This window comes from Oryx dammah, unplaced genomic scaffold (genome assembly GCF_014754425.2).
Source record: "Oryx dammah isolate SB20612 unplaced genomic scaffold, SCBI_Odam_1.1 HiC_scaffold_27, whole genome shotgun sequence".
Lineage (NCBI taxonomy): Eukaryota > Metazoa > Chordata > Mammalia > Artiodactyla > Bovidae > Oryx > Oryx dammah.
Window position 1 is genome coordinate 96,572,974 of NW_024070211.1, and position 7,741 is coordinate 96,580,714.

Below are 7,741 nucleotides of genomic sequence, written 5' to 3' on the forward strand. Positions count from 1 at the left end.
TTTCAAGAATTGGGAAAAGATAATGTATACAGGTCCTGAACAAGACAGAGATAAATATCTATCTAGACATATTATCATAAAACTGCAGAGCATCTGCCATAAAAAGAAAATTTTATTATTTACCAGAAAGGCGACAAATTACCTATAAAAGAGTGAAATAAAAGTAGCCTCCTCACTAGCAAAAATGGTTGGTGGAAAACAAAGTAATACTATTTTCAAAATGCTGTTATTCCTAGAAATTAATTATTCCTAGAAATCATTATAAGCCACACTATTATTCAAGAGTGGGGACAAAATAAGTGAATTTTTAGATACACAAAAAATAATAGCTCATACACCCTCCCCAAAAGGATGACTCTGGGCTGTGTTTTACAAGAAGAATATAATGACAGGCAAGGAGTGATTACAAAGTGAATGGTCACTACAGAAATTGGAAATTTTTATCAATAAACTTAACTAATTATGTTTAACATAGTTGTATTCTTAAAATGGAAGATGCAATTAAAATGTAAGAATTTAATGGGGAGGAAGGGGTGGAGGTACAAATAAGCTTATTTTTTTTTTTATCAAAAGGTAAAATTAAGGAATATCTTGGCATTTTTATAAGACCAGGTATTTCTGACAGTGTATGGAACCAGAAATATAGGTTAAAACATTTTAATTAAACTTAGATATTTAACCAAAGTAAGAGTCAAACAAATTTGAGTACCACATATTAAAAGAGAGATTGAGTAGATAATCCAAACAAATACAAATTCACTAGATTCAAAGGGGTCCTACTATGGAATGTGGGATTGCAGTTTGTAGTTGTGGGATGAAAGGGAGTTTTTATATAAACTCTTCCCTACTATTTTGTTATACTGTTTTGGATAAACATTTTAAAAAGAATCCAAGTTATTTTGGATAACTTGGAGCACAAGTAAAGTGCTTGTAATAAAAAGTGTTCCATTTGCTAAAATCCAGCACCACTTAACTGTCATTGATGTCAAAGGTATTTGTTTATTGTAAAATTATTCTGCTATTAAATTGGGTAGTACTTGCTTTCATGAGATATAGTTTGATATTATGAGTAACAGAATTGTTTCTATTTATTCTAAAAATCTTCTTATCCTGAAAACAGCTGGGTTTTTCTACAGCTTCATGTGGTTAAAATAACCCTTCCTGTCTAAGTAAGTCTTCCTATTAAATTTTACAGAAGAAAGTGAAAGACAAAATAAAACCACCCAGATTTTGGACTAAGATATGTGCTTGAAGATGCCAGTGTTCTTTAATGAGGTTTTCAGACAAAGAACTCTGAACTGAAAAGACTCAGTGCCACCTAACTGTAAAGAAAAGTCTCAAGAAAATTAAAAAAAATTTTTTTTCCTAAATTTAGATTCTCTTTTGGGATCGACCAGAGAACCTATTTGAAAATTTCTGCATTTTTCACAGAAAAAGTTTAATGCCATTTTACGGATTTCTTTTTCTCATGTTTATTTTAAATGCTAACATAATGTTTCTTTAAAAATTTGTATGTTGCAGAAAGTTTCGGTTCAGTTCAGTTCAGTTGCTCAGTCGTATCTGACTCTTTGCGACCCCATGAATTGCAGCACAACAGGCCTCCCTGTCCATCACCAACTCGCGGAGTTCACTCAGACTCACGTCCATTGAGTCCGTGATGCCATCCAGCCATCTCATCCTCTGTCATCCACTTCTCCTGGGCCCCAATCCCTCCCAGCATCAGAGTCTTTTCCAATGAGTCAACTTTTCGCATGAGGTGGCCAAAGTACTGGAGTTTCAGCTTTAGCATCATTCCTTCCAAAGAAATCCCAGGGCTGATCTCCTTCAGAATGGACTGGTTGGATCTCCTTGTAGTCCAAAGGACTCTCAAGAGTCTTCTCCAACACCACAGTTCAAAAGCATCAATTCTTCAGTGCTCAGCTTTCTTCACATAGGAAGGGAAAAAATTACCCATGTGTTCAACATAGGATTTCAGTTTCTATGAGTTTTATTGCTGTGTGTATAATCTTCTATTCTTCTTCTTAATGACCATGCATGGGATATTGCGTGGTTGCTTTTTATTTCTTTTTACATAGTTGTAATCAAATGGCTATTTGTAAGGCCTCCCCAGACAGCCATTTTGCTTTTTTGCATTTCTTTTCCATGTGGAAAATTCTGAAAGAGATGGGAATACCAGACCACCTGACCTGCCTCTTGAGAAACCTATATGCAGGTCAGGAAGCAACAGTTAGAACTGGACATGGAACAACAGACTAGTTCCAAATAGGAAAAGGAGTACGTCAAGGCTGTATATTGTCACCCTGCTTATTTAACTTCTATGCAGAGTACATCATGAGAAACGCTGGACTGGAAGAAACACAAGCTGTAATCAAGATTGCCGGGAGATATATCAATAACCTCAGATATGCAGATGACACCACTCTTATGGCAGAAAGTGAAGAGGAACGAAAAAGTCTCTTGATGAAAGTGAAAGAGGAGAGTGAAAAAGTTGGCTTAAAGCTCAATGTTCAGAAAACGAACATCAGGGCATCTCATCCCATCACTTCGTAGGAAATAGATGGGGAAACAGGGAAACAGTGGAAACAGTGTCAGACTTTATTTTGGGGGGCTCCAAAATCACTGCAGATGGTGACTGCAGCCATGAAATTAAAAGACGCTTACTCCTTGGAAGGAAAGTTATGACCAACCTAGAGAGCATATTGAAAAGCAGAAACATTACTTTAACAACAAAGGTCCGTCTAGTCAAGGCTATGGTTTTTCCAGTACTCATGTATGGATGTAAGAGTTGGACTATAAAGAAAGCTGAACGCCAAATAATTGATGCTTTTGAACTGTGGTGTTGGAGAAGACTCTTGAGAGTCCCTTGGACTACAAGGAGATCCAACCAGTCCATTCTAAAGAAGATTAGTCCTGGGTGTTCTTTGGAAGGAATGATGCTGAAGCTGAAACTCCAGTACTTTGGCCATCTTATGCGAAGAGTTGACTCATTGAAAAGACTCTGATGCTGGGAGGGATTAGGGGCAGGAGGAGAAGGGAATGACAGAGGATGAGATGGCTGCATGGCATCAGCAACTGGATGTACATGAGTTTGAGTGAACTCAGGGAGTTAGTGATGGACAGGGAGGCCTGGCGTGCTGTGATTCATGGGGTCACAAAGAGTCAGACATGACTGAGCGACTGAACTGGACTGAACTGAATCAAATGGCAATCCACTCTAATATTCTTGTCTGGGAAATCCCATGGACAGAGGAATCTGGCCGGCTTAGTCCACAGGGTCAAAAAAAGTCAAGACGACTTAGTTACTAAACAATGATAACAACAAACAAGCTGCATATATAATTCTGTTCTTTTAAATTAACATTTCAAAAGATGGTTAATTCTCTTTAAGCCCTTTAGAGAACTACACATTTTTGATATATAACCATTGCACTTATTTGTTCAGGAATATTTCCAGTCGTATGCCAGTCACTGATTATTTTAAGTGCTAGAGTTTTTATTGTTGCGTCAGTCACTCAGTTGTGTCTCACTGTTTGTTACCCTATGGACTACAGCACGCCAGGCTTCCCTGTCCTTCACTGTCAACCCGATCTTGCTCAAATTCATGTCCTTTGAGTCGGTGGTGTCATCCAATCATCTCATCCTCTCCTTCTCCTCCTATCTTCCCCTTCTCCTCCTGTCTTCAGTCTTTCTCAGCATCAGGGTCTTTCCAATGAGTCAGCTCTTCACATCAGGTGACCAAAGAATATTCAGGACTGATTTCCTTTAGGATTGACTTATTTGTTCTCCTTGCAGTCCAAGGGACTTACTTTCAAGAGGGCTAGAGAGAAAGAAAAATATTTTCCTTCTTAGAGTTTACACTCTAATGGGGAGAAACTCACACGGAAGATAGTAAGTAGTACTTTATAAAGTATGTTAGAACATGGTATGAACTGTGGGAGATGTGTATATGAATAAGAGAGATGACAGGTGCTGGAGCAAGGTTCCAATGCAGGTAGGGAAGGAGGGCCTTACTGAGAGATGACATTTAAACAAAGATGTGAAATTGGCAAGAGTGATGATCTGTGTTGATTTCTGAAAGAAGAATGTCCAGGCAGGGTGAGCAGCCAGTGTAAAGGCCTTGAGATGGGAGAATGCCTGGTCTGTACAATGAAGGACAAGGGAGTTAGAAGGGGTGGTCAAGGTGCAGGGGAGTAGAAGAGCTTAGTGCAATTGGTAGGAGAGGGCAGGTCACATAAGATTCAAAGCATTAAGTACTTTGACTCTTATTCTAAGAGAAATGGGGAGCCAAACACACGGAAATTAGTTTCTGTGGAAATTTGAGCAATCAATTTAATATATAAAAACCTAACTGGTAACTGGAGAAAAAAAACTATACGCTACATTGTAAAGAGGAAGTTTTCAGGTCATTTCAGGAAGGACTAAATGACCTTTCAATCTTTTGCTTCTAAAATTGGACTTGTATAGCAATATTCTAGTCAAAAATGCTTTTGGGAGAAAAATGTAATATGATGGGCTTGTCACTGAGTTATGATACAGAAGGATATTTAATCTGCCCTTGGTTTAATCTTGAGACACTTGGTGCCAGGGCATTCTGACTATAGTCTCTGCTATGGAATTCTCTGCTCAGGTTGTCTTTTCATTTAAAATTAATTGAAAAAGTATCTATCTGCTGCTGCTTTCAACCACCTGAAAATGCATAAAGGTTGAGTAATCTTCATAGTGTTTTTGGACTTCTCTTATCATCCTGTGTATTTTGCTGATGGGAGAACAGAACAGTAAGATCAGCTAGGTTTTGGTTTTATCATTAAAGAGGGTAGTCATACAACTCTTACTTTGCTATGCTTTTGACTGTATGAATGTTATTTGGGATAAACAAATACATGCAAAAATCTACATGAATATATTGTTGTTGTTCAGTTGTCTGACTCTTGGTGACCCCATGGATTGCAGCACGCTGGGCTTCCACGTCCTTAACTATCTCCCAAAGTTTGCTGAAACTCATGTCCATTGAGTCAATGATGCCATCCAACCATCTCATCCTTTGCCACCCCCTTCTCCTCCTGCCCTCAATCTTTCCCAGCATCAGGGTCTTTTCCAGTGGGTTGGCTCTTCCAATCAGGTGCCCAAAGTATTGTGTTAAGAGTAGTAAAAAGGATACCCATAATCCATTCTATTTTTTATCACTGATGTGATAGTCACTCCCTTAAAATTTATTGAATGCTTATTCTGTTTCTGGAGCTGTTTGGGTATTGTAGACACAAAAATGAAAAACAATATAGTTCCGGCCTTCATTGAGTTAGCAAGTCAATGCAGTGTATTAAATGCTATGATGGTAGAAGTAAAACATGCTATAGGAGCATATAGAGGGAGCATCTTGTCCAAGATCAATGTGCAGTGTTGTTCGGGGCATGCTTCAACTGCTTAAAGCACAGATACATGCACATAAAAGTACCAGCTTGGCATTTGCCTTTTTAAACACCTAAAATGGAATACCCATGGGACTACTTCCTAGTAAGCAGGTCTTTGTAGCTAGAGAAATGAGTCTACTCCTCATTCTAAAGAGATAAGCAGGGGATGTCCTTGATTCAAAAAATTAAAAAAAAAAGTGATCAGATATTTATTATTTCCACACACTTGGACATTTCAGATGATCTATTCTTTCACTTCATTAGGAGCTTTCTACTCCTAGCAGAGTTCTAACCTGGGATATAATTGTAGTAGATATTACCAGATTTGTAGCTAGTTTGAAGTCAAGAAAAGAACTGACTTCACCATCTTGGATATAAGCAATTTGTACAGCAATTGTATTGCTGTACAAATACAGAGACCCAGTGGGTAACAGCCAAGAGCCTGTTTGAATGGAAGCCTTAAAGTTTCACAGAAAAAAAAAATCAAATGCCTCAAATAAACCCATTGAACAAACTGGGATTGGGATTGTCAATACAGATGTCACACCAACAGCAGAGGACAAGCCTGTGTTTCCCTTTCCTTGTATGCATTTTAGAGAATAGATGTCAGTCCCACTGTATGATATAAGAGCATTCATGGTGATTTTTTGCTGTGTACTTAATCTGCAACTGTAATCTTATGTTTTCCAATGAGTGATCCTGTTTTAACAATCACTTTTTCCTCAAAACCCAACAGTTTTCTCTTGTGTTTTGTTGAGTAGGAGTTTGGATTTTGTTTCAGCAAACTAAAAAAATAGAAACATTAACTCTCATCCCCTGGAGGAGAGAGAATGAGTCAAATATCAGGATGAAGACCCAATCATTGCCATGCTGAAAGGAGTTGGAATAGGTCTATTCTTTGAATAGAAATCCCTCTACTTGCTACAAACAAATGTAAAAGGTCTGTGAAAGCTTCCAGCAGAAAGTGACATCTGACCCCTGAATTATGGGAGGAGTAGAGGTGGGAGTGAATTTTAGGCAGACAACGGCCTTTGTTATCTGAAGCCAGAGAGGATGAAATCTATAAAGAAATGAAGAGGTTCACTTTCAGTATGTGTTGAGTGAAGAATATGAGAGTACAATATGTATGAATGCACTGAGAAGGGCTGCATGACTGTAGAATCAATGACTGATACATATGTAGGCTTGTCCTGGAGAGTTGCAACTTATTTCAGCTGTGATTATGAAAACATTGTGATTTCAAAACAACTGGCAGAACTCAAAACAACCATTTTCTTGGAGAAGAGAATGAGACCCAAACTTTAATTTTTGAACAGAACCTAAAGTTCTCAGGACCTTAACTTTCCTGGAAAGTGAAAGAAAGAGAAAGTGAAGTTGCTCAGTCATGTCTGACTCTTTGCAACCCCATGGACTGTAGCCTACGACACTTCTCTGTCCATGGGATTTTCCAGGCAAGAGTACTGGAATGGGTTGCCATTTCCTTCCCCAGAGGAACTTCCCAACCCAGGGATCGAACCTGGGTCTTCCGCATTGTAGGCAGACGCTTTACCATCTGAGCCACCAGGGAAGTCACTGACTTTCCTGGAATATCACTATAAATAAAAAGATAAATCTGACTTTATAACCTTCCAAATGTATTTCAAAGACACTTTATGTGAGGAGATCTACATACCAAAATGTTAAAAATATGATGACCTAAGATAAGTCTTCAGATACACATTATTTAAAATAAAAAGTTCTTAACTTTATAGTAAACAAAATCCATTTGTAATACATTATTAGATGATACATTATTCTTCTTGACTTTATTTTTCTCATATGTTACATTTTCTGGAATCAGATTAATTTAACCTTCATATATTTTGAAGTATTTTGAAATCATATACCAGGTCACCTCATACTGATTTTTTTTTTTTTTACTGAGAATATCATCTTAACATTTTCAGTGGAATGCACATTCCAGACAGTTAGTATCATTTCTATTTCTCTATTCAGTGCCCCTAGCTTGCTAGTAATTTGTAAATATATGATAGTCACTTGGAATAAAGAAGGCTGCATTTGACATTAGGCTGGAGGGGTGGTGTCTCCATAATACCAAAGTTTCTGATACATGGTTTTAGTTATTTTATATAGTGTTGTGAGGTGGAAAAAAAAAATGTGAGCTCTAGAGATCCAGATCTAAGCCTGAAACTTAACTCTTCATTTAAAACTAAAAACTGAGGAATATTAATTGCCCACTCCAAATCTGTTTTCTAATATGCAGTGGGAGTAAGGCCATTGTTCTAAGGTTGTTTTAAATATTGAAAATGTAATAAATGTATACAGAGTGCCTA

At 37.6% G+C, this 7,741-nt stretch overlaps 1 non-coding gene across 1 annotated transcript; it reads right to left on the reverse strand.

Annotated features, from left to right (window-relative positions):
- Positions 1–6,903: 6,903 nt before the first annotated feature.
- TRNAC-ACA lies at positions 6,904–6,975 on the reverse strand. The gene has a single exon. It is a non-coding gene; the product is annotated as a tRNA-Cys (tRNA).
- Between the last annotated feature and the right edge of the window lie 766 nt (positions 6,976–7,741).